Consider the following 13,010-nt stretch of genomic DNA (forward strand, 5'->3'; position numbering starts at 1 on the left):
CCACACAACACAAACAAGCTGCATTCCGAACATTGGTACACAGACTACTCAACATACCAATGAACCAACAGGATTACAACGAAGAACTAAACACAATCAAATACATAGTACAAGAAAACGGATACAACCCCAACATAATAGACAACATAATACGTAAGACAAAACAAAACCACAAAAAACAGAGAAATACAACACAAACACAAGAACACAAAAAATACATCACACTAACATACGAAAACAAAATCACACATAAAATTGCAACCTCATTCAAGAAATTAAAGTACAACATCGCATACAAAACAAATAACACTTTACAAAAACATCTCAACACACAAACAACACAAACAAACAAATACAACCACATAGGCGTATACAAACTCAAATGTAACACCTGCAACAACTTCTACATAGGACAGACAGGCAGATCATTTCAAACACGTTACAAAGAACACATCACAGCCATAACAAAATTGCAAAACACCTCCACATATGCAGAACACATCACAAATGCCAACCACACCTACAGATACATAAACACAGACATGAAAATACTGCACATACAACCAAAATGCCAGAAACTCAACACACTAGAACAATATGAAATATACAGACACAAAAACACACCCCAACGATATTCTCAACACACAACTCAATTTCAAAACACATACTCTTTGACTCTACACTACGAACGCACCCACACAGGAAACAAGAGGTGCCAAGACCAACAACGACCAGTTCCGAAGATGGCCGAAAATAGGTCGAAACATGTTAACAAGGTACGTTAATAATATTTAACACAAGAAAGTTCTTATCATACATATTCCGAACTTATTTATTATTACACTATTTGTTAATATTTCTTATTATATATCTTATTTGAAACGTTTTTTCATTTATTTTAGTAGGTTATTTTACGACGCTTTATCAACAGCTTAGGTTATTTAGAGTCTGAATGAGATGAAGGTGATAATACCGGTGAAATGAGTCCGGGGTCCAGCACCGAAAGTTACCCAGCATTTACTCATATTGGGTTGAGGGAAAACCCCGGAAAAAACCTCAACCAGATAACTTGCCCCGACCGGGAATCGAACCCGGGCCACCTGGTTTCGCGGCCAGACTCGCTAACCGTTACTTCACAGATGTGGACAATTTGAAACGTAGAACGCTAGACTTTACAAGCGTTTATACATTAATAAGTATTCCTCTGTTCTTAGAAAGGTAATAGTCTGTATTCGCAAACAATAACAAATTCAAGGAAGTGTTTTTTACATGTCACAGCAGATGAAATAAGCTTACTTCTGTGCTCTTTCTTTACTTTGAGAGCTTTTACACTTCTTTCTTGTATTAAACACATATAGTATATAAAGAGTATATTTGGAAATTCTACTTAGGCAACATTACGAACAGTTCGATTCCTGATTTCGCTGGAATCTGAGTGGCATGCTGTTCTGTAGATTTATTAATTCAAGCTATAAATTTTCAGGATTTTCTATCGGCGGCGTAAACCAAAAAGATTTCAGAAAAATGTCAATTCCTTGTCAATTGTCACTGTTTCTCCAAACTTAGCAGTGAATTCTACTGTAGGTCTTGAAGTAGGGTCTTATATTTGATAAGAAGGTTTTCTTATCAGTCTTCAAGATAGTTTATAGTCAAAGAAAGTGAAGTTGTCTAAGTTCTACATGATGCTACCACATTTCAAATTTATCCATAAATGTTCTTTGCTAGTCGATTATATGTCGCGCAATTCTGTAACTAGCACGCACAACGTGCTAATGATATTTGATATCAGTCTCACCTTGTTGATATCTAATTTTTACCTTTAGCTGTTCTAAAGCAGATGCAGACAGTGTTTCTTTACTAAAACCTTCACTGTTTATTTGTAACATAAAATGTTATGGTAAGAAAGTGTAATAGAACATAATACGAGCTTTACCTCTCTTCTTAATAAAAAAAATATTTTTTTACTCGTAACTAAAGCGAAATGATCTGGGAATTATATTGTTTTTCACTTAAAACGAGCCGACACTTACTGCAGACGCGATCGAACTTGTGTCTTGACAGAACCGCACACAGACAGTACAGCTAGTACAGAGTCCGTTCTACCTGCATTGAGATTGTGTTGACATTTTGAGAGCACGAGTTGCCCACCCATGCCCATGCGTTTTCTGTCTACTATTATAAGGAAGGGATTTTAGACTCTAATATTGTACGAACACAAAAATGAGCCATGTCCTGTAGCATAAATTTGTTTGATTATTTTAGTTTACATGCTCTGCTTCCACGTACTGTTGGGATCCCTATGAAGTAGGGTGAAGTTTGTAGTATCTTCATATCCCCTCTCATGTTCGAACATTGCACGACACTAAGGCCTATCTCACTTTAGTTATTTATTTATTTTAGTAGGTTATTTTACGACGCTTTATCAACATCTTAGGTATTTAGTGTCTGAATGAGATGAAGGCGATAATGCCGGTGAAATGAGTCCAGGGTCCAGCACCGAAAGTTACCCAGCATTTGCTCATATTGGGTTGAGGGAAAACCCCGGATAAAACCTCAACCAGGTAACTTGCCCCAACCGGGAATTGAACCCGGGTCACATGGTTTCAGGCCAGACGCGCTAGCCGTTACTCCACAAGTATGGACCACTTTAGTTATCATAAAACTATTATATTATTATTTTGTTTACAGCAACTGAAAATATTATGGAACCAATGCAAACACGTGTCGAAAAAATACGGACTTTTAATATTAAACATGATGTCTTCAAATACATCTTACGCGACAATTCGATTGTCGCGACTTTTTTCTTTTTTAACGAAATAAATGAAGTATAGAGTAGAAAGCAGTGTTCATGAAAGGAAATGTGTAATGTTGAGGAATCGGGAGAACTATAGAAAAACTTTTAACTCTCCGATCTTGTCCAAAAGGGATGACTGCAGTCAACACCGTCGATCGAACCTAGTTGATGTAATAATCTCCGTTGTGCTGCAGAGCTGTCGGAGAACAACTTTAGCTACAGTCTATCGCTCTATCAAAGCGCTAACTCTGTTGTGAAAATGGACATAGAGGTTAGTTCTAATTTGTGATCGGTACTGCGATAACGTGTGTAATGCTGTGCTACATAATTTTTCATGTTATTATTTTTTTTTTCCACTGCGTCATACTGGCGTCTGTTTGGAATTCGTTATTTAGACGAGGTCTGTAGCGATTTCTGCGGTGCAGGTAGGCAGTGTGTGTTCACAGGAAGCATCCGCTATCCACGTCCGGTCGATTCCCGTCATGTCACCCGCTCGACCGGTGGGTGTCGTCCATATTTCATGATCGTGTACTGCAGGACTCTGTGTTTGGTTCCAGGTGGCACAGGTGCTGTGGTATTGATGTCATCGAGAACCCAATAGCGCAGAGACAAGCTGGTGGAGTTTCTCAGAAATATGAACCATCACAGACTACGCAAATAGGCGCTGCAAAAAAGTGAGTATGACATACATGTTCAACATTTGTGGTTCCTGGTACTGTATAGTAGAAAATCTATTATTTTGTGTTGTGTAGTTCTTATACTACTCTTTTTATAACCTAAAGACTTCAAGTTTACATTTGCGATATTGCTTGTAAAAATAGATATTATGTATCGAAAATAGGGTTCGAAATTGTTAGTGAAATGCTAGGATCCCTTATTATTGACAGGAGATTGAAGGAAATTCCAATGATCGCGGGTAGTTTTTATAATCGAATTACAGTAATAAATTGCAATACGCACTTTCTTCAGTACTACAGTGCATTTTATTTGACATTAATATGCATATACAGGGTGAACCGTAAGTAAAGTTATTAATTTCAACAGGTTATTCTTTGAGATATTTCAAACGAAAAAGTTTAATACAATGATGCTTTTTCTTTTGCTTTCTTTCCGAGATAAAAATTTTTTATATGAAATATTTCATAGCATGTTTTGAGAAAGCCAATGATTGAATTCCCAATATGCTCAGTCAGTTTAAGGCGCAATTCACACAAAGAAGACGTAGACAGAACGTGGCTCGGACGTCGGGCGGAGATACGAAGCGGACATACATGACGTTGGCAAAGCATACTGAAGGCCAAAAACCATTGCGACACTTGCACGTCGCCCAGCTTTCGTAATATCCCAGATCACATATAGATTGCTCATTTCTATGTTAAAATCGGTTGCACTTTGAAGAGAACAACCGCCATAAACGCACACGAGATGGCAGTACAGTCGCTAATGCAATTCAAATCGGAGTTATGACGTGACTCCTTATGTAACAAGTAGATGGCAGCATAGTAAACCTTATAAAAGTTGTTACCGTCAAAACCTATAACGCCGAGCAATCTGGGTATATATATATATATATATATATATATATATATATATATATATATATGATCTAGGGTAATATCTTCTTCAGACGATGAGGATGCCCTAGCTTTCGTACAACTTGCTAATATTAAAAAACAGATAAGATTTTGTGTGCACTCTTAGTGGTTGAAAAAAGGAAGAATGTACAGCATATCTGTCTGTCTGTCTGTCTGTCTATCTATCTATCTATCTATCTGTCTGTCTGTCTGTCTGTCTGTCTGTCTGTCTGTCTGCGTGTCTGTCTGTCCTGTCCTGTCCTGTCTGCCTATTCTGGTAGAATTAAGACCATGAGGCCTTCTCTTCCACGCTACAGGAAGTGATATATATATTGAAACAATAAAACGTAGTAATATTTAAATATAAAATCGTTATCATTCACATTAAGGAGATTACATACTGTATAATGAAATATTGACTAAACGTGATACATAATTAAGTAATTACAATTTATATCCAACGCACCGGCGTGTCTCAGTCGGTTAAGCCGCTTGTCTGCCGGTCTGAAGTTGCGCTCGGGCGCGGGTTCGATCCCGCTTGGGCTGATTACCTGGTCGGGTTTTTTCCGAGGTTTTCCCCAACCGTAAGATGAATGCCAGGTAATTTATGGCGAATCCTAGGCCTCATCTCGCCAAATACCATCTCGCTATCACCAATCTCATCGACGCTAAATAACCTCGTAGATGATACAGCGTCTTTAAACAACCAACTTAAAAAATACCCTATTTCCACTTTATAATAGGTCTAAACGACAATTTATACAAACACATAGATTAACCTATTAATTTCGGCTAAAACTCACAGATCAATTCCGTGTAAAAGTATGCAATTTTAATTCTTAATTTAAATTAATTAACTGTTCGGCAATCCCTGATATGACGAGGTATGGAGTTCCGTACGCGACAAACTGACATGGTAAAAGAGGTTGAATAGAAAGAGGTGCGGTGACGAGGAATAGAGAATATAGTCTGATGTTGATTCCGCAATGTTGTAAGATATTCAAAGGGAGTTCTCAGATATTTTGGAGTAGAGGATGTGATAAAAAATTGAACACGTATCCCTACGGTTTCCAGAATTATAATATAATGTCCCACCAGTGCTGCTATATAGCATATTACACCATCTCTTCATAAAATTGAATATTACATTCAAAATCGTCGCAATTTTTCTTTTACAGTCAAATGCTACATGTCGCTTTGAAGAGCCACTCGTGACTCGAAAGGAGCGAAGCGCTGACTTCGGAGTGGCGTGCCCCCATCCCGTCTTCTCTGTGTGCATTGATACATTTGGAGATGGATGTCATTTGGAATACATTTTGCAGGAGAAGCAATTAAAAGTTTGAAATGCTTAGCGCTCAAAGCTTAACTGTAATTTTCCGATTATTACTGGACAATGACTATCAATGTTTTTTTTTGGGGGGGGGGGTTATTTTACGACACTGTATCAACTTCTAGGTTATTTAGCGTCTGAATGAAATGAAGGTGATAATGCCGGTTAAATGAGTCCGGGGTCCAGCACCGAAAGTTACCCAACATTTGCTCTTAATGGGTTGAGGGAAAACCCCGGAAAAACCTCAACCAGGTAACTTGCCCCGACCGGGATTCGAACGCGGGCCACCTGGTTTCAGGGCCAGACGCGCTGACCGTTACTCCAAAGGTGTGGACCTATCAATGTTAATGCCATATAACTCTGTATGTACATGCTATATGTCTTAAACTGTGCATTGACAGTCTTGGTTCATTTTCGACAAGAAAGTGACATCCATCATTCTTGCAGTGGACTCTTCATTTGTTTAACATGGGAGAGGCTCGAAAAGCCATCATCCCTCCGCCGATGTCCGGGGCACGTCTTCTCTGTGGTGAAATGCGCCTAAGAGAGCAGTGTATTATGATAATAAACGTCTAAATAATTTTAGTTTTGTTCTTTAAATGTGCAGAAATTTGATCCGAACAAATGTAACATTTTAAAATTTCTTTTCAGAACGTAAAGTTACATTTGTCCGGATCAAATTTCTGCATATTTAAGGACGAAATTAAAATTCTTTCAATGATTTATTATAATAATACACTGGTCTCTTAGATGAACTGAGTATATTGGGAATTAAATCAATGGCTTTGCCAAAACATGCTATGAGATGTTTCATATACAGAATTTTTATTTCTGAGTAAAATTGTATTAAACTTTGTTGCTTGAAATATCTCGAGGAATAGCCCTCTCAAAATAATGACATTACTTACGGTTCACGCTGCATACATAACCCATATATCTAATATTTCCATGACTACTGTGTGGAATACAGTAGAACCCCGCTAGTCTGAACCCCTCTAATGCGAAATTTCGGGTAATCTGAATATCCTAATAGAGAGACAGAGAACAGGAAGAAAAAAAATATTATTTGAACCGAAACTCAATGTTCGTATACTATTATGATGATCTGTCAGATTTCTTTTACGAAAAACATATAATAACCAGCGGTGATCTCGAAAACTGAACAAAGCGGTGGACATTGAAGGGTAGGGAGAGTAAAAGCCGTAATTTTCCTGCTTGCATTTCTCTCTCTCCGCTTACTCCGAAATTTAGATAATCCGTACAGGCCCCGACCCCTATTAGTTTGCATTGGCGGAGTTCTACTGTAGCTCGGGGAATATTAAATAGAGAATGGAGCGATACGGACCGCATGGAAAATTACTTAGGCCTACATTTGTTTCCATGGTACCACGAGTGACGTGAAAGGAAACTTTTAATGTAAAAAAGTTACATTTTTTGTCTCTTGTACTTCGAACATATACGTCTAACGTCAAATAGAAATGATTTTCGTCTCCAATTCCTCCATCAATGTATGGTTGTCTTTACTAAACTGGCATCATTAATAACAATGACAACACAAACGAAAATGACACTGCAAATATTATTAATAATATCCCTATTATGAATAGCAAAAATAGCATAGCTATAAAAGCAGCATCCACGATGACATACATACTGCAATCAGTAACAGCAGTAATAACTAAACAGCGCAAATGAGGTGTGTATTGAAAGAATACAAGTTTACTACACAGAATGCTTCATTGGCGTCACGAGCGTGGGTAGAGTTGTAGGCCTATCTATTTTTTTTAATAATTTTACCGGCCAGAGGCCATTTCCCTAAAGTTTTCTATTTGTTTACCTTATTTCTGTTTTTCTGGTTTCTTAAACTATTACGTACACAACACCCGTGCCCGAAGCGGGACTCGAACCCATAACCCTTCAGGCCAAGCGATAAAGACATTCCGTGCCTCTACCGCTTGCGCCATCCAGGCTGGCATCTGTCAGGTATGGTGACTTCACGCTCACAACTCACTTGTAGTGGACGTGATTTCGTATCATTTATTTGCCATTCTTCTCCAGTTATTTGCTTACTCCCGTACTTCTACACTTGCTGGCACATTTGTTAACTTCCTCTCTTAGTTTTTCACACGTCTTCACTTCTTTATTCGTACATCTGCATTATGTACAGAATTTTTTTTTACTTTGCACTGTAATTCTTGTCATTCTTCAGTACTTCTTTACTTAATCTCGTAAAATTTATTTACCTTTATATCACAACATCGGTAAGATATATCGAAAACTAATAAATCTCGGCATTTGAAGCTACAGTTTTTTTGTTGAAGAGTTCGGATGCCAAAACTTCTCTAATGACAATTTTGGCGAGAGGACAGTACTTTTATTATGTTTTTAACTCTAGTTTCCAAGACGTAAGTGCAAGTTTGAACCAATAAATTATTGAGATGTGCGATAGATTAATTAGTTTAGGAAATTGTATATTTATTATGTAGAACTACATTTGTATATAGATCTTTTGTTAAATTATTAAGTTTTGTACTTTTGTGAACAATATCAATAAAGCTATCTATCTATCTAACTCTAGTTTCCTTAATTGCTTTCTTTTTTTTTTTTGTTCCGTAATTTTAAGAATTTTTATTTGACATTGTGCTGCGAAATAGACTAAAATAAAGATGTATCGGTAGGTATCATATTTTTAATTTTAATTCCCCTCTTCCACATCATGCTTTGTGGAGAAAAGGTTTTCGCAGTATAAACACTGCCTAACTGAATATCGTAAGAGGTTCACGTCTCATCCCTGATGAGAAATATTGTTCGTCATTGCAACAAGTGCAACAATGAAGGAAGGTAAAGTAGTGCAAAGTAAGATAATATACATTTTCTATGTGTGGTTAACTGTAGAAACTCATTGTAAATACTGTATGTGTATTATATTGCTGTAACACTCTGAATTGTGTATCTTGTAAATAAACGTGGTAATAATGTGAAATGTAAGCAATAGATGTTTAATATTTTAAAGTGCATTCATGGAACACTAGAATACTCGTGTATGTAACTGAAACTACTATATCGCCGAGTTTAGTTGTGGTTCTGTCTATGTGAGGACAGTACACTTGATCAAAATGAAAATGGCTGGTCTCTTGAGCAGCGAAAATTTTCTAAGTCCCTTCGAGTGAGCGCTCAGTTCACTACCGTAAACCTCCGTGCGCCGCTTTAGTTAACTCCATAATACAAGGCGCTATTTTGGGCTACCTCCATACCATGCTTCGAATCTCCGTAGTGAATTTTTTGTTTTGTACTTTCTTTTATTTTTTGCAACTCCTTTTAGTGTAATATAATCAAATAATTTTGCTTATGTTAATTCATGTTACTTACAGATAATTACAAAATTGGTGAAAATTTGTGGTTCTAATTCCAGGAAATCAAGATATTTTGTCATCAGAATTATGGTTTCTCTTCTTGTTTACAATTACTACATTTAGCCCCTGAAGATCACGGATTTAGATTCGTATAATAATCATATTCTCTGTAGCACAACTTGCAAATTAATTATTGTCAATTATTTAACAGTCAACATATTTACTGAATGTTACTTAGGCAATAGAGTGCAAAGCAGCTGGGATTAATAAAACAATTAACACAGCATTTTAATATGAAAGTCTCTAATTGTCGTCTTTAGTGTTACTTCCATCTAGCGTCAAAATTTCTATTAACACGAAATAATAATAAAGCGAAAAGTATTCTAAAGATAAAAAATGACTGATGCATTTAAAAGGCAACAAAAATAAAGTTTAGTAACTCCACGAAGATTTGAACTTACACTTCACGAACTCTTAGCTATTACTCTACAAACTACGCTAGGAGTTTTAATGCAGTCAGAATGGCATTATAACGAGCAATGGTCATACTCCACTTGAGAACCTGTTATACAGTATTTAGTGTTTGTGTTACAATATTCACTGTTTAAACACTCCGAACGATCTGTCTGTTTTAAATCTCGTATATGAATTATTTTCTTGGAAGATTTTAGTGATTAATAGTTGTGTTCCCCATTATAACTACTAGAAGAATATACGCAATCTTTTGAACAAAGCCTGGCTGTCCAGAGCGCTCATGGAAATACCCGATTTGAACTTAGTCTCTTAGATGCCAGCCACTTTCATTTTGGCCAAGTATACATTGCACTGCCTTACGTGTTGCTTATGGCCGTACCTATAGTCGATGTTGCAGTTAACTTTGCGATTTGCAAATCTCAAATGCGCTCTCTAGTAATAACTTATCGGTAACAACACTAATAAAATGACACATTGGCAACAATAATAGAAGCAGAATCATATTTAACAATAAAATAAATCCGGAAGTAATAACATTTACAAAGGTGACAGCACCAATGAAGATAGAAAAAGCAGTACCAATCAACAACAGGATCAATGTCAGCTATGAAAAACAGCAAAAATATTAACGAGAGCAACAACAGTAATGTCAGTAGCTACAGTAATAACAAGAGTAGGAATATTAACATTAATATCAATGACAGCAGTGGCAAAGCCGTAACATTAACAATAACAACAATTAAAATAGTGCCATTGGCAATAAAAACAAAAAGGAAACAGCAAATTTACAGTAGCACAACAAATCAAATTTGGCATTTTCCAAAAATAATTGGTCCTAACATATATAATTAACCACCCTGAAACCGAAAATTGCTTTTTTGAAATTTTTGTTTATGTCTGTCTGTCTGTCTGTCTGTATGTTTGTTACCTTTTCACGCGATAATGGATGAACAGATTTCGATGAAAATTGGAATATAAATTAGGTTCGTTGTAACTTAGATTTTAGGCTATATGGCATTCAAAATACATTATTTAAAAGGGGGGGTTATAAGGGAGCCTGAATTAAATAAATCGAAATATCTCGCTCATTATTGATTTTTGTGAAAAATGTTACATAACACACGTTTCTTTAAAAATAATTTGCGATAAGTTTTATTTCTTGAAAAATTTTGATAGGACCGATATTTACTGAGATAAATGAGTTTTAATATTAAAATAACTGCCATCTAAGGCCGTGTAATGAACTAAAAAACAAATGACTTCGTCTATAAGTGGCCTTGGACAGCAACAATCGAAAGCTATGAAAGATAGCCTACAGAGAATGTTTCTGTGTTTGTATGAAGTAATATCGGAAGCTAAATTAACCGATTTGTATAATTAATTATTATTTCACCATTGGAAAGTGTAGTTTCTCTGGATGGACATAATGCTATAATGTTATTACAGTAACTTCTGATATAATATAATATAATATAATATAATATAATATAATATAATATAATATAATATAATATAATATAATATAATATAATATAATATAATATAATATGTAATATTATAATAATATAATTTATTTGAAGGGTTCAGAACCATAGTGGGCCAAGCGTCATTTACTGAATACGTAGAAAACAAGGGTTAAAATCAAGTTATTACCATAATTCAATGGAAACCTACGAGTATAACAAGTAAAATAAAATATACACATTAAATCTAAATGATGTCAATCTTCGTTAAACTATGGTTGCATGTAATAAAAATTAAGAAACATGTTAAAGGTATTGTCATTGCACCAAATGAGTGTCTCTGGACCAAAATGATCGCATTTTAATTATTTGGATGCAATTTAAATTAAGTAACATATTAAACGATTTATCCTTCTATCAAACACGAATGTTCCCTGGATCAAACGTCCTATTTTAATTATGTAATTACTTTATATTTATTTATAACGGGTGCAGCGGTGCGCACGGGTACGGCTAGTAATCCAATATAATTCAGGAGGTTTTTCACTTGACAAGTAAGCGTATGAAGTATTATAAATTCTAACCACCGCTGAAACTAAAAATATGCAATAATTTTACTCTCGTATCATAGAAATAAAAATATTTCCACTTTTGTGTTACTGTAGCTACTACTAAAGGAGAATACGAATAAAAAGACACATTCAGATTGTACTTGGATGGGAAAAACAAGATAAAATCGTAAGAATATAGGTTAAATCACACAATCGCTGTATGCGTAACGAACAGACTAAAAATTGAAATCTTGATTTTGTTTTCGCATGCTTTGGCTGCGGTCCAGTGGATACAATGAGGAGCGTGTTAGAGGGTTGAGGGAGTAATGGTGTACACACACTTTGTGAGGGTTGAAGCAACCCTCGTGTAAGGCACAGCGCGACACAAAGAAATCCAATAACTACAACTGACAGAGGCAAAGAAAAGAGGTGTGAAGGAAATGTAGCACAAGGGATGCTCTAATCAAATGCACACAGAAATCTGCCTGCGTTGCCTCGACAACGGCGGTGTTGCCGCGGATCCCACGGGATTCCCCATGCAAAACGAGTTCTGGAAGAATTGCCAGATTCCTGCTGTCTCTTTGCACAAAATTCAATCAGACGGGATGGCGTATCGACAAGTACACGTGCAGCCTGCATATTACTTTTAGGTTTAGTGAACTGTAACAATACATCGACATCGCTTCGATATTTCACATTTATTAAAAGAAATTGAGACATTTCCGTTCGACAATTCAAAACTATTTTATTACGCGTGCATGTATTTGAGTTTTTATAGTATAGTGTATGTAATGTGTGTGTCTAGTTATACAGATAATTTCTTATACATGATTTTATATGCATGGCTATAACTATGAATGAATATGAATATGTATGTACTGTACGTATGTAGATATACTTGTACATATCTTCAACTTTTAACCATGATTGTCTCAAAGAGTACCAGAGTGCAACCTCTGATATATTGTAATGCTTGTTGCGAAAAAAATCGAAGTCGAATAATTTTCTCTTAGCACCTCAATAAGTGATTCTGTCGTTATTTCACCATTATACAAGTCTTCGTTGGAACTAGAAATGAAGTCTGTGCGTGGAGATAGTAGTGTTTAACCTCCTGTGTCCTGGAGTATATCATCACAGTCTAGTATATACAGTTACGAAGCTCAATATGTAGTATATTCGCATGCATAGGTAGTTGCTAACCACTAGGATCGCTACTATCGCGTCATTACAGACAATGCGAAATAGTACCGGAACAGTCTATTGCTCCTAGCACCCTCACAACTCAAGCTTCGTGACTGTATATACTGGACTGTGATAATGTACTACATACATGCATTTAATTTCAAATTTTCCGCTAGGTGGAATCGTTACCTAGCTCTTTTTTTCTGTGCTTGTCAAGCTCCTGACATATCATAGGACACAAGAAGCACAAGAAGATCAACTCAGTCATTGCAATGTGTGTTTAAAC

At 36.0% G+C, this 13,010-nt stretch overlaps 1 protein-coding gene across 5 annotated transcripts in view; it reads right to left on the reverse strand.

The window, feature by feature from the left end:
* Window positions 1-13,010, reverse strand: part of Dscam2 (Down syndrome cell adhesion molecule 2) — an 828,417-nt gene that overhangs the window by 768,901 nt on the left and 46,506 nt on the right. The window lies entirely within an intron of this gene.

The sequence above is a fragment of the Periplaneta americana genome, chromosome 14 (genome assembly GCF_040183065.1).
Source record: "Periplaneta americana isolate PAMFEO1 chromosome 14, P.americana_PAMFEO1_priV1, whole genome shotgun sequence".
Taxonomy (NCBI): Eukaryota; Metazoa; Arthropoda; class Insecta; order Blattodea; family Blattidae; genus Periplaneta; species Periplaneta americana.